General features: G+C 37.2%; 1 long non-coding RNA gene across 4 annotated transcripts in view; it reads right to left on the bottom strand.

The window, feature by feature from the left end:
- The window catches only part of LOC132028039 (uncharacterized), a 440,338-nt gene that overhangs the window by 360,376 nt on the left and 54,785 nt on the right, over positions 1 to 25,177 (bottom strand). For all 4 annotated transcript variants that reach the window (XR_009407334.1, XR_009407335.1, XR_009407332.1 and 1 more), the window contains exon 2: positions 7,735 to 7,819. This is a non-coding gene — a long non-coding RNA (uncharacterized LOC132028039). The remainder of the gene's footprint in view (positions 1 to 7,734; positions 7,820 to 25,177) is intronic.

The raw sequence follows: 25,177 nt of genomic DNA, 5'->3' as shown, positions 1-25,177 counted from the left end.
ATGGAGGGAGGTTTAGAGCTGAGTTTGGAAATGGAAATGCAGAAGGAGACAACAAGGAAGATGGGTTGGAAGATACAGAGGCAGGTATAACCCAGAAATAAACACAACCCAGGATTAGTAACTACACGAGAGTCCTATTCTACTGTCAGGCAGGAAGGGTTGGGGGAACTAGACATAAGAATGCAATTTGCTAATCCATTCTTTTCCACCACGTTAGATGCTTCTTGAATCCACAAAGACAGAATCTTCTTCCCCAGTGTCACAACCCTTATTTATACTATTTACTATTATCTCTCTTAACAGCTGCTGAAATAAACTCCTAATTGATCTCTACATAGCCACTCCTGTGCAGCTCTATCCATTCCTTACACAGCACCCAGAATGCTCTTAAAAGCCAAATCTGATCACATCACTCTCCTGCTGAAATCCTGTAACCACCTTTAGCTGTTCATGGAATAAACCGAGAATCTTTAACCTGGATCAGGAAGCCCTTCATCTTCCACCCCCAAAATGAATCTACAATATTTTTATATATTACTCTTCTCCCTGGTCTTCTCTAGTATACAAATCCCTGTTGACTTTATAGAAATAGCTGGAGCTCACCTTCAGAGAGAAATTTCCCCAGACCAAAAGATTACATGAAAGCCCTCATCATATTTTCCCAAGGTACCTTCCACTTCTTGCTAGCACAGAGCACTCTTGTAATTCCTTAATATCTTCTAATATATATTAAATAAGATGCTTAGCCTCATACCTAGTACATAATATATACTAAATAATTATTATAATAACAACGAAGCTATTTCTTGAATGCTTAATATGTACCAGACGTTCAATGCTTTATCAACCTTAATTTACCTATCCTTGTTTCAGCATTGAGGAAACTGTAATATAGTGTAATTATAGGAAAGTTCCAAAGCTTATGAGGTAGTGAAGAACACTGATTCTGCAATCAGGTTACTGGGCTCACATCCCAGCTCTGGCACCTGTTGTGCAATCCTAGGCACATGACAGGTAATAACAACACTTAAAGGATTTTCACAAGGATTAAATGAGGGGAAGAATAAAAGGAATCATTCATCCCGGAGTATATTCACTGTCTACGTCTGAGGGTATTGGTTCAAATATTTCAGTGTACTACCTCTAATTTTATATCACTGAGGTTTTTGGTCCCTAGTAGCTGAGTAGTACCTATTTGGGAATAAAATGCAAGTACTGTTTCAGATATACACATTGTAGCCATTAGTTATAGTGCTGGGGCATGTGTATTACATAGTTAGTGTAACCATGAGCCATTGTGCAGGAAATCTGAGCTCTCCTAAAAGAATTGGGTATTTTGCAACATCTGGAGTCAATATACTAAACAAAGCAGTGCTCACCAGCGCTAAAGTGAGAAGCAATAGAATTTAGCATTCAAGGGTCCCCTGGGTGTGAGGTGTTTCCTTCCTCACATACCCCCCATTTTTCAGATAGAATAAAATTTAAATAAAATGTGTTAAGGAGCATGTCCACAAAACCATATTTCTGATTTCATTGTTCTAAAACCATTTCCCTTGGAGAAGAAAACTTCCACTTCTGTATCTTAATCTGGTAAGACGGAGAATGAAAATCAGTAAAGTAAGGGCTGTTTTGCCAGTATAAACAGTCCTGTGCATCTGTATGGGAGGCTCTGCCCTATTCCTAGTGATGAAAATGGAACGGCTGTGTTCGGTATGCTCTTCAGTATGCCTGGGGACTACCCTAGTTCAAAATACCTGATAAGTAGAAGACAGCCCTTCTCTGGCACCTAAAGAGAGTTTATTATCTGCTCCATTAGCGTCATGCCCACTCAAAGGAAAACTGCTTCTAAGGGCCTTTTAGAGCTGCTCTTCAATTTCTTCTTACCCTCAGTGCATTATTATTTTCCTATTTTGAGAAGGTTTCACTTGAGACTTACAACCTGCTTAGGTGAAACTGGAGATAGCTATACTGTATGTCCACAGCCAAGTCAGAAGTAGTTAGAGATTCCCATAGAACAGCATGAGTCTAGACTATGTTTTACCTAACAATTAATTTATGGAACACGTAAGTGATTAATTCAGCATGAGTCCAAGCAGTTCCATTTTCCTCCATTAATACTTCCAATCTCTCTTCCTTGCTAGGTCCAATGGCTGCTGAAATGTAAGAGATGCCTTGGTTCTGGGAAGAGGTACCTGAAACCAGGCTTAGAGCCTTTGGCATAGATCCTTAAAGCCTGAGCACTGGGAAAAATCAAGTATTATGAGATGTGTGCATGCCGGGGGGCATTTGAGATTGGTCTTCTGTTATTAGATCTAAATGTATCCATACATTTCACTTCCAGCATACCAAAATGGTGCCAAAAGACTGATAGTAGACTATTCTTCTTCAGTCCATGAAGCTAAAAGAGAGTGCAAATATACCTACAAGTCATAAAAAGGGAGCTGAGACTTTGGAATTTCATACTTGGACATCACACCACTCACCTATCTAGGACTAAGGAAAAAGTGTTATTAAAAAATCTAAGAAAAACAATTAAGAAAGGATTCTAACCATGTAACAAGTGATCCAAAACGGAAACTTCACCATGAATAAAAGTAGAGATCAGGGAATAATAGTAAGCAATAGCAATGTATATTTATATACATTGTATATATAATATATAATAGGCTCTATGTTGTATATATTTGTCTATATAACTATATATAATATATCCACATATGGATGTATAATTATCCACCTACCTTTGAATATATAATGATATACTGTCTGAAGGTATATAACTTAAATAAGGATACAAAATCTTAAAAGGTGACACTCAAAGGGATGTCCTTATTACTTTTAGATGTTACACATTTCTTCTCTCAGTTGATCATTAGGCCGTTAACTTTCTCTGTGGCTCTGCTTTACTGAACAATCTTTTTTTAATATATAATCACATCAACTTTTTTTCTACAAATTACACAGCATTTTTAAACATCTTCTATTAAAATGCAAATGCTCAGGTAATTGTTCCACAGTATATAATTGTTTACTTGTATCCCACAATGAGAAATGACTTGCTGAGGATTTGAGGTCACTGGTGGTGGTGTGTGAGATCAAGACCCAGTGTGGAAACATCTTCCCCCTAGATTACATTCTATATTTACACCATTAAGTTTAATCTATGTACCCCTGTACTTAAGAATCATAACCTAGTGAGCTATTATAACAGATTTGAAAATACATGACTCCTTATATATGTCAAAACAGAAAAACACAAGTTGAACCCACCTGGTTTATGAGATGACCTCATAATGTCCTAAGGCAATTGTACATGAGAAAGGTCAACACATTTTGCTTACCAAGAAATGAGAGCTTATGGAAAGACACTGCATAACATGTACACATATGGGGTGGAAGGTACCATCATAGTGATGGCCATTGAGTGAGCTGCGTGTTCAGTTCAACATGACAGCTAAATGAGCTGGTGGAAGAAAGTCAGAAGCCTGGTGTTACTCAAAGGACAGGCAAGAAAAGCAAGAAAATACTGAGGGGCACCTTTGCTATTTGTCCTTAAAGGGACTCTGACAGTTAAGTCTTAATAGCATGTGAAACCTAAACAGGGGTGCAAGAAATTTCACTTCTTATATTTTTTTAAAAGTGCGTTTACTCTCTAGCTGGAAGTCCCACTCCATCTAGAAGTATAAAATACAGTATTTCTAATTTATGCTGAAGTTGAACCCTGCAGGGTAAATTCAGTCCATTCACCTTTCATTTCCTTTCCTCTTCATCTCCCCAGGGCAGCATCTCAGTGAGTGTGCTCGTGGAGGGGTGAGGCTGCAAAAAGAAATTCCCTCAGCAACTGAGGAAAGACCTCTGTTTTCCACAATCTCCTTCCAAGAGACTTCTTTCAATGCCTTACTCTTCTGTTCCTTCTCCTCTCCCTGCCCTCTCCTAAATTCAGAGGCTCTTCAACTCTCCTCAGAGGGAGAGTGGTTCTGCATTGGATGCACAACCTTCCGATCTTGCTGTGTTACACGTGAACCACAGCTTTGGAATTAAAAGCCAAAACGTGATACCTCAGTTCCCTGGTTATATAGTGATAAGCTTCCCCAAAGCTAAGGATTGCTCATGTTTAACATGAAATAAGGAAAGGCCAAGGGACAAAATGGAATGTGAGGAAACATCCATGCGCGCGCGCGCACACACACACACCCCTCTCAAGTAATCCACAGAAGCTTTAACATCACTATCCACGCCATAACATTTATGTCATGCTACAACCCACCTTCGACCTTCTATCTCTGCCTCAAGACAAAGAAAGTGTACTTCTCATACAGATGCTTCCCATCCCCACTGCATCCCTTCAGAGAACGGGGGCAAAGCATCCCCCTCCAAAATTCGTTGTTTCAGAGAAGTCATTTCCACACACAAATAAATACATAGCAAGATGGATGGGTGTTAGGTCTTCCAGACTGTCCACAAACATGTGAATAGGACTAGATGCTGAGTATAATGCCTACTTTCCTCCAAGCATATCATTGCCAGGGATGAGACAAATAACATGATTTACACACTGGAAGCGAAAAGAATAATAAGTTGTGTTGTCATTACATAAAACGATGCTCTATGTAATATAGCCTTCATGGTTTCATTTAAAAAATTCAAATATATTTTGAATAAAATTTGATGGACTTTCACTTATTCCCATAAAACAGTCATAGTCCTAGCACTTGGAAAATGAAAAAATTAAAGTATGAAAATTAAATGACTTGTCTAGAGAACGGTGTTGAAAGTAAAATTTCAAAAGCAATGAGTAATAATACCTTGGGAACATTTGTATTAAGTCATTTGGCTATTCTTGGAATATAAGATGGAGAAACTCCAAAATAAGTCTGCATAATGACCATATTCAATGTGAAGTCAATAAAAAGAAGATAATAAGGATTCCTACATTCTTCCTTTTTGCTTTTTGTAACACACCTACAATAAGGAAATATGGGTAATTTGATGTGAATAGATACCAATAAAGAGATGTGAACAAACAACATAAACTTTCACAATGTTAATTTTCTTTGTTGTCATTTTACTTATTCAACTAGCATTCAACCAGTCAACAATATATTGCTTAAATACCTACTCAGAAAATGCTATGAAGATCTCTTATAAAAATTCTTTTTTAGGACCAGTGTCCTTATATAACAATTTGGTACCATTCTAATAGAGGCATTTTTTGCAACAAAGATGACACATAAAATCGAGTCAAATTGTTAAGCATTGGCTAAATGGAACTCAATTACCCTCTATACGGCTGATTTTACTCTTTTATGCAGGACTCTGGGCCTCTAAATATCCTGAGCTGAACTGAAGATATTTAAATCTTGAAAGAACTCCATAAAGGAAATTCTACAATGTCTTGCAGAAGAGTACTCTAGCAAAGCTTATTTAGCAAAACCAAGCCCATCAACAACTCAAATCCCACTGAAAGGAGGTAGTTAGATCATAGTTTTTAGAAACACCATGTCATTTTGAAAGCACTCGCTTGGCATGCTCCATTGTATGAATGACGTCTGGCCTTTCTAACTCAGTTCAACTCATACGGATGCATATGAGACTCTTTTTTTTTTTTTTTTAATTCCCCAAACTCTTCAAGATTCTCCCTCAGATTGCCCTTCCAAAATTAAAAAATATATAAATAATGAGAGCATCCACAGGGTAGTGAGGCTTTCATTGCACAGTAACTCAATTGCACATAGTAGCTAATTACACATTGCAAAACTGATTTTTCTGGGAAAAAAAAATAGAAAATAAAAACCTAACTTTGTATAAGAACATACATGAACAGTTACTTTTTTGGCTAATGTTTAAATTTATTAAACTTAAATAGCTCATTAAGCTTTAAAATCTGCTTTTCCTTTTTTTTTTTTTTGTCAGTTTTATTTATTTATTTATTTGAGAGACAGCACATACCAGTGTGAGCAAGTGGGGAAGGGGAAGAAGGACAGGGAAAGAGAGAATCTCAAGTAGATGCCACCTGGAGTGCAAAGTCTGACATGGGGCTCAATACCATGACCCCGAGAGACCAAGACCCGAGCTGAAATCAAGTGTTTGTCGCTCGACCCACTAACACACCCAGGTGCCCCAAGTCTGCCTTTTCTTCTATAGCTAGTTTTTATGAAACCTACTAATTACCAGTATTGTGGTGAAGACAAAACACTTAATATATGGTTCCTGACCTCAGAAACAAAGAGAAAGAGAGAAAAAGATACACAGGCTAACTATACAGCAAATCAAAATATGACTTTGAAACAAGAGAAGCAACAATAAAGTGTTAATGAGAGAAATGTCACAGCAGAGATAAAACTGAATTCAGTCTTAAAGGCCAGGCAGGATTTTAAGTCAAGAAACCAGGATAGTCAATGTGCCTCTGGTCTACCAAAAGCTTCTGGGCAAATACACAAAGAATGTGAAATGAGAGATATAGTCTGAAACCATCAAGTAGTCCGTACAGGCCAGAGCAGACTTAAATTTCTGTCTTTGGCCTAAATTATAAAGGGTTTTCATATGGTTAATAGCCAGTATGTCAAGCTTCAAATTCTGGAAACAATCATTTAAATTATTTTGTGGAATACCATGCCAGTTGGGCTGCTGGAAATTTCTACCCATCTTATGACACTTCAAATTAACATTTCCTTTCATCTGTGATGATTTTGTGATTTCTGTTTTATTTCTTTACATAGATCACACATTCAAATCAAAACTGCTGAGACATCTTGGTGATAAATTTCTACCCTTTTATAACTTTAAGGAAAAATCAAACCCAACAGAAACCAAGCAAGCAGATGTAGTTTATTTATCCCAGCAGTCATTGCCAACAGGCCACCAACATTTTGAAGCATAGAGTAACTTATGCTTTGAACCGAAGCTTTAGGTTGCCACACAAGTTAAATGTAATTTTATGAATGATTCTCTAAGTCTGTTGTACACATTTCCAGCTCAAAATATTCCTGATGAGAAAGCATAGCATTTTGTCTGTCTCCTTGAAAATCTCAATCTAGATGGATAATGGGAATGAATATTCAAGACTTATAAATTAAGAGAGTAGTAATATTTTGACAGTTTTCGTATGAAGAGTAATGGCATGTTAAGATGGAACTTTTATTCTTCCATCTGAAATTTTGTCTAAAGACAAAAACAATTAAAACAGACGCCAAGTATACCACATTCTACAGCAAGGGTCAACAAACCCTTTCTGAAAAATACTAAATAATAGTTACTTTCAACTTTTCAGTTCATCAAGTTTAATCACTCAAGCATGCCATTGTATGTGGAAAGCAGCACAGATAACATGCAAATGAATGACCATGGCTGTTTTCCAATAAAACTTTACAGACACAGAAATTTGGATTTCTCCTGACTTTCACATACCACAGAATATTCTTCTTTTGATTCTTTTCTCAACTGTTTAAAATTATAAAAGTCACTCTCAGAGCACCAGCCATAGAAAAAATTAGGACCAAGACAGATTTGGGCAGGAGGCTAAAGTTTGCCAAATCTCTTTTCCAGAAGGAGCCGCTAGACAAGCTATATAGGACATGCTAAGAGACAACAAAAGGCTTTTTTAACAGCATTTTTGATGTGCCAATTCCAGAATATATAAATGAGAGAGAGTTGACAGGATAGGGAAAATTGTATGCTACATTAATTTCCTTACCACTCTCAACATCAGAGGAGGCCATGGATTCTTCCACGTACCTGGAGAAAATGTGCTTTCCTTGAAGTTTTGGCTTCGGGTGGCAAAGAGAATCAGAGTTGCACTGGTAGGCTGCTGCCCTTCCTTCTATGGAAAAGAAAGAATGAGTGAGTTTTTGCTTGTCTCAAGAGAGGGACCAGGCTACTATCATTTTGAAGGGGACATTACCCAGAAAGACTGCCCAAAGGAGTAAAGAGATCCCAAAAAAGGAAATCTGTGCGGATCAGCCAAGGGATCCACAAGCCATAAGGCAACGGATCAGCCATAATTGGCCAACTGGAAAGACTTGGAAGACAGAACCTGCTATACTGTCTGCCCCAAGGAACCACAGCAGAAGTGGTTTAGAAAACCCTGAACATTCCATGAGCTTGTAGCTAAGAGAAAACCAAGGACAGATTAAACTCTTGACTGCCACCTAAGTATATGCCTCTTTCCCCTAAATCCTTTTCTCCTGCAGAGATGTGTAAGGAAGGAAGAGAGGAAGAAACCAACAAAAACTATCACCTTCCCCCTTTCTGAAAGCCCAACCCAAGACTGAAATTATGTGATTAATTCTGCCAGGGACATCATATCCCAAATAAAACCATTTTTTAATCTAAGATGAAGTCTGTAATTTTATCTAATAAAGTTCATAAACACTTTGTGATATACCTGCTTTCACCCAGGAAAAACAAAAGGATTATTTAGCAAAAGAAGTTTAGTTGCTTAGGGTTAGGTTTTAACAGGGAGTGGCAGAGAAGAATAAATTTGGCTTCTGCTTATTCCCCATCAGTTCAGTCTCGCCGCTCAATCAAAGAGAGCTGTAATTGGAAAACTTCTCATAATAAGGTTTTGCATTTGTATTCTTCTAATCGTTCAGAATTGACATGGCAATGGCTGAAGTTCTTGAAAGCCAAGAAAAAATATTAAATTATGTACACGGTTCCACACCTTAATTGCACTTTGGCTTCATACTGACATAACACATTTCCCCTGCCTTTGGTAGTACACACTGATTATTTCAGAAGCAATTTCAATATTCTCTAAGTAAAAGTGATAAAAGAATCTAATGAATTTCTCAAAAGCAGCCTGTTTCAAAGATGACTGTCATATCATCAAATATTTATTTTTCGCAACTTTACAGGCAGAAATGAATCATTCCTCACTTAGCATTACTTATGGAAAGAAATATGTAGCATTTTCGAGATCTGCTTTTGACAATGTTTTCAAGCTCTTACATTTAAAGTAAAATATAAATTTGGCAATGAGTGGCACTGGTATTGACATTTTCCTATATTTTGAGAAGTTGCTTAATGCAGGCATTCACACCACCTCTAAGAGAGCAAGGGTGTGAATCAGGGTCATTTCACAACAAATAGGTCCTTTTAGAAAAACTGAACTGAACAGATTTTCCAAATTCACAAGTAGAGTTTACTCTGTCACTTGCTATCCTAGGTCAAAAATAACACTGTCTCTGTACCTAGGTAGTGTGACCATAAGAATCACCTTTAAACCAAAACAAAAGGAAGACACTATTAATAATTACATCAGAGACAACATAGGTGAACTAGGACTTTGCTGGACTAAGTGTAGGTATGGGCACCTCAGTTATAACTGACAGGCTGTAAGTAAGTTTCCAAAACATCTTCCAGCAACAGTCCCCAAGCTATCAGTAATATACTCATGAATAATTATACTCAGGATTCTGTTAAAATATATAATATCTATCTTTTCCTTACCTATGAATTTCCAAATAACAAAGTTGTGGACTTTCGAATATTTTCCTTATACACCACCTTCTCATTTTTGCCTTGACAAACTTTATGTGTTGTGTTCATTTCCCTTCTCAACTTTCAAACTCATATTGCCACACAAATAGAAAGAGCCTCACGACGTGGGTTACTGCTGCTTTTTAATTTCCATAATGGATGTCGGTAAATATCAAAGAGATGGGAGGGAAAATCTGCACTTTAGGCCAAGGTAGGGGAGCTCGGCGGCTTGTGCAGTCTTTTCATTTTACCAGGTGACTTGGGATTTGGAAAATTAAACATTTCAAAGATTAAAAGGACTGGGGAAAATGATTTAATAATCATTACAATAATTTCCACAACCTACTTCACAGCAAGACGTGGGTCTCATTAAATTCAGCCACAGATGAGTGAGCCAGAAAGATGTGGTGAAGACCTCAGAACAAAGGTGACTTGCTGAAGTTATAAGCAAACAGAATAAAGCACTTTCCATCAGTTCCAAGTGAGCAAAGACACCGAGACAAATTCCTTGCACTGAAATTGTGCCTAATTACTTAATGGATATGTTAGAGGACAATGTTACCAATTTGTGGATATAAATGGTTTTCCCATTTCTTTCCTCACTGAAGGCCTTTCTTTATTGGCCATGAGCTTTTCAAACTGCACCCAAGGCTCAAAGCAGTTGGAACTCAAGCAGGAAATCACCATCCAAACAGAGTCTAACATTGATCTTTATCTCCCAAGAGACGTTCAGGACCCTGTAGACACTGTGACTGGGAGCTCCATCCAGGCTTCTGCGAGCCTATGATCTGTGAGCTCTTCACCCTGCACCAGCCCTTCAACACCAATGGTCTCCTTACCTTTTTTTTTTTTCCCTCTCTCTCCTTATCACCTCTCTTAATTTTAATATGAAATAAGAGAATACCCCATCCCTAAGATCACTCACCATTCTTTTTAAATGACCATATTCTGTAGCTTCTCCCATTTCCCATAAGGCTCATTCCAAGTCATCACGAATCTCCTGGAGTCCAGTCAATCAGCAAGCACTCTTTTCTACTTATCAAGAAATGGCCCCTGATTCTTTCTCCTCCACCAACACAAGTCATCATCCCCACTCTTGTAAACCCCTCTTCTTTCCAGTGCCTGCTATGCCTTGCCATGCGTCATTTCACCTCTTCTCAGTCATCCTCTGAGACCTGCTCTTGGCTACTTCTTTCCTCTCCTGTAACTTCAGACTTTCCCTCTCTTCTGTCTCCCTTGCCTCCCAACCCCACACCCTATAAACATGTGCAAGTTGCTCCCATCTTAAAACACACACATATCATCAACTGAATAAAGAAAATGAAAAATCTCTTAATCCTGTTAAGTTTCCAGCTCTTTCTTTCTCATAACCCTAAAACACTGTCTTCCCTGTAAAATGCTTCCCTTTGTGTCTAAGACAGTGTTCTCCAGTGATGATTTTTCCATCTTAAGGGCTACTGCTCAGGTCCTCTTCCCTCTTACCAACTCCTCTAAGGTTTGTGATCCTTGGAATGCAAGATTTTCCACACATACACTGGGCATGGCCTCAATTTCCGCCCTCTTCTGGTAATTACATTATATATATATATATATGTAAGATATAATATATAAATATATATATTAATATATTAAATTATATATTATATATAATTAATATATTATAATATATAAAATATATTTTAATATATTTTAATGTTAAACATATTAAAATATATTATATGTTATATATCTAATATATCTTAAAATATGAATAATATATTTAGATATAAATATATATTTATATATAAATATATATGTATCCCTAGGATCACTATATGTAAAAATATATAATACATTTATATATTATAATATATAAATGTATTTTTTATATATATATAAAATATAAGTCCTCCTAGACCTCTTTTCTGAGATTTAACCTTTTCCTGGCTGTTTCTATCTCGATGTAGCATCACAGATATCTCTAATTCAGTACATTATAATGTAATTCATTCTTCTCCCATCAAACCTGCAGAACCCTTAAAGAGTATGCACCATTTCAGGATTGCCATAACCAGCAGTCCTGTCTCTAAAGTTAAAAGACTCACAAGTCATCCTGGATAATCTGCTTTAAATCATTTTTCTCCACCCCCTAGTTTACCGCTGGCTATTTCTCCATTCCTTGGAATCAATTTAGCCCTATTTCACGCTGCCTTCATCTCCCGCATCATCACCTTTCACTTGGGCTAATAAACTGACTGGTCTTCCTAACTCCAACCTTGCTCTTACTCACAAACTCTTCTGATAGAAGAGAAGGAAAAGTAAGCCAAGTATCTGATCTTTTTGTCAGTTAGTCAGTGCTCTAATAGTATACCCAACCATATCTATCACTGCTGCTTTGAGTTGAGAAAGTGAGGAGATGATCTCTCCTTCCTTTACCACCTTGATGGTAGACATGAAACTGAGCAACCAGTTTTCTTTGTCTTCTGTTAGAATCCAGGTAAACTAGCCTGTGTTGGCCTTTGTTACATGGTGCTGATGCTAGATTCACCTGTCATATTTAGGCACGGTCTGGGCATGACAACATAGCACAGTAGTGTGCCCTGAGTTGAGTTTCCTACAAAGAATTTTAGAGTCTCCTAAGACTGATTTAAAATTGGGAGCAAGGCTTTGTTTCACTTTTCCATGAATTATTAACATGACAAGAAACCAGGAAATGGCAGAATAAAAGGAATACAGATGACCAAAATCATAAAAGAAGGATTCAGGAGAAGCAAGAATGTCTGTGGGGGTGGGGAAACCAGAGAATCCTTTCAGGAAAGAGGCAAAAATAACAAACTTTATAATATTTTTTTAAAAATATTATTAAATATCTTAGAAAATTCTGATAAGGCTGGTGGCTTTCTAACTCCCAGCCACCAAATGAATTACTACAATGCTGGAAAATCTGTTTGGGGAAATCTGCTCCAACATTAAGTCCAGCTGTTCTCAATTATTATAAGCAGACTAAAGTACTGCTAAGAGACAAATAAGAATTTGGAAGAAACCACTGGAAATGGGACAATCTAGTAATGATGACCACTTTAAAAGCTCCTGAATTCCTATTTCCCCACCATTGTCCCCACCTCTAAAACACAACAGGAAAACCGGTCAGGTAGTATCCCATGAAACCCTTCATTAGGCTAGAGATCATAAATCATTGCCCATCCTGCTGGAGCAAGAGAGGAGGAATACAGAAATTAAAAAGCCACTATCTGCATAAAATGTGAGCCTAAGCTTGAGTTTGAACTATTAACATCAGTACCTCTCAGACAGGTGCTGACCTCAGACTAGAGCTGTCCCAACAGAAGAGATACTTAGAAGTCTGCAAATCAGTCCTTAACCTGTGCTATCATGTACCAACAAAGAAAGCTCTTGATTCTGTGGTATTACTCAAGGGAAATAATAAAAACAAAACAAAAATATAAACTCTGGTGCTGACAGATGATGTGTAACCGAGTTACATCCTTAGTCTCGTTGCATAAACAAACTGAAGGTAAGAGATTTTAAAGAAAGAACTTGACTAGAGTCATATAGCTGGTAAGAATATGGTCACGGATCACCTTGAATCAAGAGCTAGTTCTACTACTTTCAAGACAGACTCACGATCTGGGTACCTGGGTGGCTCAGTGGGTTAAAGCCTCTGCCTTTGGCTCTGTCATGATCTCAGGGTCCTGGGACTGAGCCCCACATCAGGCTCTCTGCTCAGCAGGGCGCCTGCTTCCTCTTCTCTCTCTGCCTGCCTCTCTGCCTACTTGTGATCTCTGTCTGTCAAATAAATAAATAAAATCTTAAAAAAATTAAAAAGAAGACAAACTCATGCTCTAAGGAGGGGGAAAAATTTATATAGAGATGCCAGCTATGACATATGAGAATAGGAATATTCTCATATATGACATATATGAGAATAATCCACTGATGAACATTACTCATTTTCTAGAGGAAGTTTACATGCTTCAAGCCAAATCTTGCCCACAGAAAAGTTTTTAACCTGAATTTTAAAAAATTAAGCTAAAATATAAATGCTGGGAAATTTTACATAAAATGCCAGGACATGGGCTTCTCTTGAAAAATAAGCAGGTCTGGTGAGTCAGAGCTGACTTTTCTACATGAAAATTTTCTCTTGGAGATAATTAAGGACTATGGCATTAATGCAGAATGGGGCTTCCATGTGACCCTCTAATACTTTTCAGCTCACCAGACCAGGGTTCAAGTTTGCTGTATCTCTACTGTATTTAAATGTCTGCTTCCTTAAGCATTTCAGGAATGCTTTAATTTATTCAGGGTCCTACCCTTTTGGGGGGCTACAGGTGTTTTAAATTGATACAGAGAAAAAAGTCATGATAAAGTAACAGAAAGTAAAGGGAAAGAGCCAGCATGTCTAACTTCACAGTTGATAGCTATTCAGGAAGTAATTGGGCAAGGGAGAAAGTAGAAATACCATTGAGATATCATGTAGAGAGTATAGTTGATTCTACTCACTAATTGCAGGGTAAGAGAGACACATGATTAATGCAGACAGAGCTCCCAAGAATATTGCTCCTGAATCCCAGTAGAGGATGTGGCACACAGGGGCTTCACCGGCCTTCTAAACCATCAGCATAGTCTGCATTATTGTTTTTTTGTTTGTTTTTTGTTTTTGTTTTGCTTTGTTTTTCAGTCTCCATTGTTTTTAAGAAGAAAAATCTTTCAGATTTTACAGCATTTTCAACAAACCCCCCAACCAAAAGTAATCATTTAGACACTCAGAGTTAGGAAAGATGTACCAATTTTCAAGTGAAATGATTCTGAAAACACAATCATGAGCTTCAGCTCTGCTGGGAACACCATGAGAAATGACAGAAAAAACTGTTGGGATAATTTGAGTTTTTGCCTAAATATGTTTTCGGTTTGTTTATACAAATGTAGAAATAAAATGATAAATTATAGGCGGAAACTAGAAAACAGATTTTTTTAAAACATGTTTTATAGGAAAGGTATTTATTTTACATTCATACAGAAGAAAGACACTCTAAGAAATTGATGTCTACTTTATGTCAGATACATTCTTCAGAAACTGTCATATCATCTTGGGATTTAAACTTTCTGCTTAGTATCAAATGAATGAATTATTGATATCACCTAGCAACTGCCTTTCCTTTTATCCTGCTTCACATTTGTCACTGCAGAAGACCAAACTTTGTTCATCATCATAGGGAAAATGTGTTAAAATGTATTCATTAGAATTGTACTAATTTGCAGCCAACTATTTGGGATTTGTTTTTCTAAACTGATAATCTGGTTAATTCCATCACTAAAAGATAACCTAGCATGACATATATATTTATACAAGCATGTTATTAATATTTAAATTATATTAGTTCTGTCTCAATATTTGACAGTTCCCAGTAAGGTGAATGGTAACAAATTGTTTTAAGTAATGGGTAATTTTTTAAGGCAGCAATATAAAACAAAGTCCCTTTTCTTATATTAACTACTATTTCCAGTTTATCATTTTAGATATTGAATACCTTATGCATAATATTTACACACAAACACATACACACACCCACGATGGCATCAGATTCTGATGGTTATATTAAAGGAACCAGGCCACAAGCATTTATAGAACAATGCCGACTTGATACAGCAAGAGATTTCACCTTAAAGGGAGCAAGATCCTGGTACAAGTTTAAGCACAGATCTGTCTTACAAATAGAAAAACTTTAAAATTTCATAAAATAGAGGAACTGAAAGTGGGTCAGTTGTCAGTAATGTATTAATTTTTCAACATAGGAATTTAATACTCTTACACTCTTTTTTCCGACTTCCTTTGAAGTTAATAGCAGCCAAAATGGAATAAGTTTGAATATAGAATCAGCATATTGCATTTGTTAATGCGGAGGATTTGGAGTACAAAGGAAATTAATGAGTCCTTTAAACTAACACAATTTTATGTTTTGCTTTGAACATGTAGTCGCATTGGAAGGCGGCGTTTGTGCTAAACTGGTAAAAACAAGAAAGACAGCAAGTAGCAGGGTTTCTGCAGTTCAAAGAAATTCCACAGGGAGCCTGCTTCAAACCACAAAATCCCTACTCCTCATTACCCATGTCTAGTAGCAAGCCCTATTATTTGGGGGAAGTGGAGAGCAGGGGGGCACACCAAAGCAGGCTATGCAACAAGGTAACATTCTAACTTAGGAAAGAATATCAGAATTTTGACATGTGTCAGATATCAATGAAATATTCTGTATCAGTCACACTACCATACATTGTCAGCTTTATCTCCAATAGGGACTACTTCACTACTGATATCATAGTTGGTTATAATAAATTCTTTATTATCTTACAGTATATATCAAATATACTCCTTTCTGGCTGTCAGTATTATGATCACATCTCTTCTCATAAAATCGTTCCTTTTAAATAAACCAACATTGTCATATTACAACTCCTTTTGACCGTTATGAGGCCACGCTATGGGACAAAAAGTGAATGGCTTGAGAGAAGGTATTACCTTCCTGGGGATCCCTTCTTACATATTAATAGTTTCAGGTTGATATTTTATATATATTCAGGAGATTTATACTTCATATGAAGCATCTTCTCTTGGCCCAAGTCATAAATTAACCCAATCTATTACTGATTCCAAGAGTACTGATCTTCCTTATTGGAACATTCTGGCTTAATGGATTATATTTCATTCAGGAGAGCCACCACTGGGATTCATTTCTAAATGTATATACCCGAGGAAGAAGGGGAAACCAGGAAATCACTCTGCTCGTTCTTATTTCTCTCTTGTCCTGACCTAAATTAGTGATCAGTTATTTCTGGCTAACTTCACATTAAATCAAATACTCTTTATTCTACAATTAGATATTTGGCTTTATGCATCCAGAAACATAGTACAATGAACCTTCATACTTTTTTGAGAATCACCTAGAAACACTAATACTAATGCCTGGGGCTCCAACTCCAGAGATTCTGACGCAAGTGGTATAGCATAGGACCCAGCACCCAAATGGTGATGGTGATGGTATTGAACTATATGGTAATGATGGTAAGGACACTTACAGTGGTGATCACTTTGTAGTGTATACACATACTGAATTACAATGTGATACATCTGAAACTTACATAATGTCATATACCAATTTTACCTCAATTTAAAAAAAGAAAAAATATTTCCTAGCTCAGTATAAACAAGATGACCAAACTAAAGCTATTGGTTTTAATAATTAACCAACATAATTTTCAAAGAAAAAAAAAACAGTTGTTTTAAGAAATTCAAATAATATAATTTTCACAAGAATTGTCACTGTCAAGTTTCCGTGTGTCCATATAACTCAGAATTTAAAAATTGACCTTACTGGTACATACTTTTTAGAACTAAAAAGAAATAGAAGGAAAACAAAGTTTTATTCAAATTTGCTTGTGAATATATGTTCTTCTCCCGCAAATACTGGGCAATTCTTCATCACACAATGAATAGGAATAAAGGAAGTTTAAAATGGTTTTACATCCTAAAGTAACATCTTAGACACTGTATCAAAATGAATTGCCTTACTATCAACTGATAAGACTAATATAACTGTATAGACCACAGAGAGATACAGACTCAAAAACTCACAAAGGTAATGAATCTTGGTTCTAAGAGTCTTAGAGAAAGCTCACATCTGCAAGCTGTACCAAAGTCAAAGACACATTCCAAAGAGAATACAATAAAGACTTGAATTTGGATACCTATGATCAACAAACCTATCTGTATATCCTTTCAGAGAGCCCTGAAGGGGTAGGAATCTACAGAAAAAGTACAAAGCACCCAGGTTAATAGATGGAGCAGTCAGTGTTGATATTCACTGCAAAACGGAGATATTTTCTTATAGCTTCTGGAGCTGAGTAATAATGACTTCTATAACAACAGAAATAGAATTACAAAGTAGCTCCAATAAGCCATTATCTTCATTATTACACCAAATTCTCATTTAAGTCCTGCTCATCAAAAGGACAAATTGTTTCTGGAAACTCATCTCCCAAGCACCAGGGATCCCCTAGGTCAAAGCAAAGTTGAAAATCTACAGAGCTTCAGGTTTACAACAGGTAGGTTTAACATCTATAATGTTAATTAAGCTATAACTAAAACAGAGCTAGTGACCCAGATATCCCTAGATGTCAACTACCATTTATTGTAAGTTGCACTACTTCCTATGTATCATTTTGTCTTGCCTTAACGTTCTCTGTTCTCCCAAAGAAGAGTAAAGTAGAAGCTGAGCTGCAAGGATATTTTAGATTTCCTTGAGTGATTTTTTGCAAAGGGCAAAGACCCTACTTTCTTATACTCTAAGGACCTGTTCATCTGTGTGCAAGGCTCAGTGACTTAGCGCAGGAAATAAATCAGGATAGATCAGTGTTGATATATTCTACCAATGTACTCTTCCCATTAAGGAGGGGTTCTGCAAACACAGACACCTCCAAGATACCTAAGTCATCACAGTCAGAAAGACTCCAAGGTAGCATTTGATTTCATACTCCACAGGATTTATTAATTTTTACTAAGTCCCTTAGCTCCTCTTTCCAGTCTCCAGAGACACAAAACGAACAGACTAGTCCGTGAGGTGACATTTTCCAGCTTCAAAGAACTCTATTAAACAGTTGCAGCTTATTTTGAGGCAAAATCCACCTGGCTTACCTAGGATCACTGATACTCATACTTCCTCCTCAGAACCACCCAGAATAAATCCTATTTTCAGTAGTACCTGAAGTCATTTCATGAGCTTGTGTAAGTTCATATTTGTAGCTCCTCAGCTACTACCCTGAGACACCTAAGATAACTCACTTCTTCAACATAACCCCCTATGTCCTCTTCTCTTCTCAAGGACAATGCCCAAAACAAATACAAAGCAAAGTGTGATACAGGTGATAAGCATTCAGTCACTGAAACCACAGTCTACGTGAGACTTCTATCAAAGAGAATTCACTTTTACTTATCCAGTAAGTTTCCACTTAAACACGTTGCCCGTAATCTACCTAAACAGTGGATTTCTTTTTTTTTTTTTTTCCTTCCTTCACTTTTGCATCTACATTCAGAAATAGCCAAAATCAACATTTGCTTTAGAAGTTCCTACAAAAAATTCTTACGATTTGCTTCTGGCCTGTACATTTTCTCAGTTGGTACTTCTCGCCTTGGCAGCAAGAGAACTTGCAAAAGCTTGAAGTTTTTTCCCCATAGCAACATGACCAAATTAGTCTCAACTACCTTAAAATGGAGGAAAATCTGATGTCTATTACGGGAGATACAGTTTTCCTTCAAACTTTAATTAAACTTGATTCTCAGAATTTGTCTGCAGAGTCCTGTGTTAAAATACTGCATACAAAGATCGTAACTTTTTATTATTCTTTCAAATATCACTCAATATAGTAGTGGAAAAATCCATTTCTGTTGTTTCTGAATTCTCAAATCAATCGTTAGATTTAGAACCACATACACCCTGATGGAAAAAGAGACTTTTTTTTTCACGCTTTGATTGAATACTCTCATCAGAAATGAAATGGGTATTGGTCTCTAAGGAGGAAATTCTGGAATCATACCAGACTGATCTATCTTCCCCGGTGCTTACATTGTAAGGAGCTAAATGCACCACAGTATTAGAATAAAATGAATTATGCAGGACCTTTGACAGACAGCATGTGTAATTTCTTCTTGAAAAACTCTTCACATCATTCTGTTCCATCTTTGATTATGTGCTAGTTATGCTGAAAATAAGTAACCCTTCAAATGTTTTAAAACATGCATACATATGGATTGCATAAAATTAATACCTTTACCTTTACAAAAATCATTCCAGGAGAACATTTGCCAGTAAAATTTATTTAAGGCAGTTTCGGCACTTCCACTAAACTCTATTTTCAGAGGTTTATAATGTGGTCATAAAAATTCATTCCAGACTAAAATTCAGCACCAAGGAAAATGTGCTTTACACTTTTTAGATAACCATTTCCTCTTCTTTCATTTCTCATGACTGATTAAAAAAAAAAAAAAAAAAAAAAGTTTGCACCAAGTGTTTTCAAAAGTTGAGACATTAGCCAAACTGGCAGATACCAAAATCACAACTGACAAGCTAGTCATTTACTCTTTAGTTGCAACTTTGACCTTCCCTCTCCCTCTCTTTTCCTCCTTGCTTGCAAAATAAGACAGAGTCAAAAATGTGTCCCATAAGCCTCCATGTAGAAAGACTATACATCTAATCCTACAAGGTACCATGCTTCAAGAAGTTGGTATGGGAACTATCTACCTCTGACTGGTACTGGTACTGCAAAGACCAAAGTGCTTTTACAAAAAGACTCAAGCTCAATCTTGTTAACATGAGCCACTACTTTATGGATAGGGAAAAAAAAAAAAAAAAGATGTTTATGGTTCACAGAAGGAATAAAATCATTTTTCCAGGTTTCTGTGATTCTTGCTTTGAAATCCATGAAGTTAAGATGGGTGTTGGCTACAGTAGGAATACCTGCCTAAACCCACACCAATTCTGGTATGCAGAAGTCTGTTGGACCCACTCTTTCCCTAAGACCCCCAGGTCATCAGATCTTAAGCATAAAACTAAAGGTATGAATCAGAATTCTTTTCTGTTTAGTCCCTGGTTCACTTACTGTCTCTGGGCAATCAAAGACTTTGTTCTGTTTGTTTATTTTTAACTGTCAAACCCTTTCTATTCCAGATCCTTTGGAGGATCTGAGCCCAACTGGGAAATAACCAAACATGTAATTTTAAAGATTGCTCCTACCACCTGACCTCAGGTCATCCTTAGGACAACTCTGGGAGATTTTCCCAGGGTATGCCTGGAATCAGAGAGATGAAGCTTGTAGGGTCAGAGGGAGACAGGGAGCTCTGGTTTCCTGACTAACAAGGCTGGAGAACTTTGGGGGAGAAAAAGTCATTCTCCTCACTCCCTTCTATTGAAGGGAGACCAGAACAGCCTCTGGTTTCCTACAATCCCAGTCTGTAAATCTCCAGCAGTGCACCCCAACTGATAAAACAGGTTTCTGTGACACAATTTCCAACCAGAAAGAGACCCATGGGAAGAGAGGCTTAATCAAATGCAAACCAGAAACACAGCAGGAAAGCAAAAGCCACTATCACAGACCCAGTAGTATTCTTCGGCATTTACTGTGCCCAGATAAGTTTGAGAAATGAATGTTCCATCCCACTTGAAATGAAACAATTTTGAAAGGTTTACTGAAAAAAAAAAAAAGAAATTAGATCGTATGTTGTTACTACATCAGTAACTACCAGACTTAATCTATATGTGAAACAGCCTGATTATCTCCTTTCCCCTCCTATGAACTACTCTAAATGAGCATGTGAAAGTCAACATTTACTGGAGTTTTTCTTCTCATTATCTGAAGCCAGACTTTCAAAGATAGACCATTGAGGCAACCATCTCTAATTTCTAACCATTTTTTAAAGCCCTGTTTTTTGTTGTTGGTTTTTTCTTCTTTTTTAGTATTTCTATATTGCCAGCTAAAGTCCTGTTGGGGTGGGGAAGCAGGATAAACATAGTTGAAAAATTTCCCTTCTTTCTGAAATTGGTGGGGAGAACACATTCAAAAGGAAAAATACAGAACAGATGCATCTCTGCTTTTATTTCTGCTTAATGTTTTTCTTCCCTTAAAAATGCCCATTTTTATGTAAACAACTTTGCTTCTCAGTTACCTTTCTACTAGACAATGATGTCATTAATTTTCAAATGTCTTTCCTTCTCTCCTTAGGCGGCAAACTCCTGGGTGCCATTTTCAGCCATGTACTAGAAGCGAATATTAATTTAAATAATGACGGGAAACTGGTTTTCATAATCTTCTCTGCAGAATGGAAAACAGAAAGGAAAATCCATGCCATACTGCAGATGGAAGGGAGCATTTGGGCCCTTTTCCCAGTTCTGTGGGTTTATTACCCCAGGCTCCCTGTGGATACCCTGAGGGAATAATGTATACAAGGATGAGTCTCTTTCCCCAACCCCCAAAAAATATATGGAGCCTTTCTATTCCTATGTCTGACCCAGTGAAAAATAAGGATTCTTGCCTTGTTAGACTTCATTGAATAATGCATGCCTCCATCATATTTAAATGGTTCTCCAGTAAGTTTTCCTTATGGACACTAATGGTGGTCGCCGAGGTCAAAAGTTCATTTCTCAATAGCTTTGTCACTGTCCTCAGACTAATTTTTTCCCCTCTGAGTCCTATCAGTTCTGGAGAGATTTCGTTCAAATTACCACGCTAGAGCATAATAAATATTTGCTGAATACATTAACAACTATCTTGTAAATGTTCTAAATTCCTGTTAGATGACTTACTTGATGGCTATTTTCCACAACTTGACTGTTGAAATAATACCCTGAAATCTAAAGCTATCTAATAAAGGCCAAAGGCAGATTCATGGAATTTTAGACACTCTCCAGGATCTGTCTCTGGTGATTGAGTCAGCTTTGTATCCCACTTCTGGGTCCTTTGAAGGCAAAGCTCCATCCAACCAAAGTGACTTAGTTTATTCTATTTTATATTGATGTAGTCTTCTGTGTTGGCCCCTGCTACTTACTCCTTGTAACTGAAAGGCTGTCCTCTGCCCAGTCCATCTGGAAGACTCCTATTTGTCTTTTACAATCTGACTTCAGTCCCCTAGAATGCCCTCCCCTCCTTTTAGAGCCCCTACTTAGATGTGAAGTCAGTTGTTTTCGTATCTGTCCACTAAGGGGCTGCTGCTTTATCTGGGGTGCTCCCTGGGCCTGCCTCGGTGTTATCACAGCTATGCACATGGCTGGCACTCAAGGACTCCCTGAGTGTACTTTGTGTAAACAACACAGGAAAGCAATGTCTGAGTGCAGTCTTCATTATCTGTGCCACTTGGACTAATGTTAACATGCGTTATTATAGAATGGATGCTGGCCCACAGTGAAATAAACAAATGATGAGATGAATTTTTTTTCTGAGTGGTTTTTTTTTTTCAGAGTATTCCTAATGATGTTCAACATAAAATATGACTTTCATATATCACACAGCCAGATGGTTAAGATAAATGGCACCAGCCCCCGACATCAGGAGAGAAGTCCTGACTCTCCATCTGCCACTGACCAGGGTGAATTCTTCTGAGCAAGCATCTTGACTTCCCAGGATTTTGCTTTAATGTGGGAGTCACAAGATACAAACTTGGAAACCCTGTTCCTCTGTCATTCAACACTTCTGCCATGAGAAAGCTGCTGTGGATCATGGGCAGCCTGTTTTCTGTGTGTTCACCCTTACTTGAGTACCTACTACATGCCAGACACAGTTAAGTGATTAGATCTATAGGACTGAAGGACTACCACCAGCACCACCTCATCTGAACCTCCTAACAACCCAGTTCAGTAGATGCAACCATTCCAGATCCCTTGTGAGGAAACATCATCTTTAAGTCAGTAAGTAACTTGCTCGACCTCACATATCTGATAAAAGTAGCAGAGCTGGGACTGAAATTTAGAGATTTGGAAGTATATGCTTTTCAAATCCCGTGAAGCAGTTTCCATCTGGTTATAGTTTAAAAAAAAAATGATAAACCAAGAAAATTAAAAAAATATATACCAAGAAACAACGCTGCTGTGCATTAGAAGGAAATAGAAATACTTCCATTATATAAAATATAATGAAGGTAAATGAGGTTCTTGACGGGGTAATGAAATAAAATCCTAAGACTTTTTTTTTATGAAGAATCCAGTTTTGGGGTGAGTTTCACTTTCTGCTTCTCTAGAGTCAAAATGCTGCTAATTCTGTTATAGGACATTAAAAAATAAATGAGTGAATGAATGAATAGGGATGTGAATTATTCACTTTTTTTCCTATCATAGTTTTTTCTATATTGATAATCATTCTCGGAAATCAGAACTTCAACTGACAACGGGATGTACCCACATATGCAGAGTGAGAGACTGAGGCAAGTCTCTGATCCTGAAAGCAAGCACGAGGGCCATGTACATTTGGGAGCAATAGGGGCACACTGGACTGGCTTACATTATTTAATCTCAAACATGCCCTCCACCTTTCAATTCACTTTCCATGCATACATGCAGCTCATGTGTCTGAGCACTGGCTATCCTCTGGCTGGCTCCTTGAGATAATGTAAGTAAAAAAATATTAATAAGGTTTGAAAGCAACGTTCTCCCTGCAAGCGCCATCAGGAGCAAACCACAGAAAGAAATAGGAGGGCACTATGCAATTCTATCTGCAGCAAGATAAATGGTCAGAGATTTTTTTGTTTTGTTTTATAAAGGCACTCCGACTCTCACCAAAAAAAAAAAGCAAGTGGGTTTTTGAAAGCTTTTGCTATGCTAAGGAACACCTAATACATCACTATAACTACAAGCAGGGAGCAGGAGAGAAGAGAAGGGGTCATAGCTATCTATCAGCCTCTAAACAAACACGTCCAAGTTGCTACAGGTAGCGTAGGACATAACATCAAGGCACAGGTGTGCTGGAGTGAGGCCGCTCCCTCTTTAAATTAAAGCTGGAGATTGATATCATACCCACTTCTTATCCTGCCACCTGTCCATCTTCTGTCCTTCAGCTTCTCAATCAAGAGAAATCACTTGATTTCTCAAGCCGTGAAGGAAGATAATGCTACATTTTTAATTTTCTACAGACTAGAATATTCTAACGGGGTGGTAAAAACCTTATGCTCTTTGGCTTGTGAAGATGTGATCACATTGTTCCACCAAAACTGTATGAAAATATTTATCCATAGGAGAACCATCATGAAGCCCAGGTGCCCTCACAGGGTTACTCCCAGACTTCTACTGGCTAAAGCTCAGAGCACTTATCTGGTATAAATCCTCTTAGATAATCTTTATTAGTAATGACAACTACACATAGTAACCAGCTAATTAGAAAATAGAACTTCAAGTTTATTGATAGGTATTTTAATAATATTTACAGCCATAAATACTCGAGAACTGGATCTATATTCGGCCACAGGGCTTCTGTTTGCATTTCCATAAATTTACTATTATCCAAGAAGGATCTGTCCCAGGAAGATGAAATTACAGATAACTTTATTGTCTATTTCAGGAACTTTCTGGAAATCCATTTACCTAACCTATTCAAGGAGGCTCTATCAGAATATGACCTCTTGTAGAACAATAGGTAGCTCAGCTGGGCTTTTCCAACAATTGTTTAATCTTCAATCCCTATTTTAAAACTTTCTGTGGGCCCTGTTCACCAATTCTGAACTGATACATCTCAGAATGTGCACAATCCCATTAAAGTTCTGTCCCTTCTGACCCGTGTGGGAATATGTGCCTTAAACCACCTGTAAAAAGTATCCTTTTATTAATCAGGATGCTTGCTGCATTCCAAGTGTTAATAATCACTCATCACAATGGTAGTCTCCCTTGTTGGAAGAACAGGCTATTTTATGTTCCTCTTTGGGGACTTACCTTCATCTATTAGCTATAAGTGGAAGATAAATATTCTACTTTTTCAACAGATTTTAATAGTAAAATTATGAGAAACGGATCATAATTCCATACTTCTGGTGTCAGGTGTGTTCTGGTTCCCACCAAAGTTAAAATTTACTTGACAGTTGGGCGCAGGGGAATGGATCTAGTTTTGCCTTTTAATTATATAGTTTCATTTCTCAACTTACTATGGAAGTTGAAACAACTTATTTGTGCCTGAGTAA

This window comes from Mustela nigripes, chromosome 12 (genome assembly GCF_022355385.1).
Source record: "Mustela nigripes isolate SB6536 chromosome 12, MUSNIG.SB6536, whole genome shotgun sequence".
Taxonomy (NCBI): domain Eukaryota; kingdom Metazoa; phylum Chordata; class Mammalia; order Carnivora; family Mustelidae; genus Mustela; species Mustela nigripes.
The sequence above is the reverse complement of the archived record's forward strand: the minus strand, read 5'-3'. Positions and strand labels throughout refer to the sequence as shown.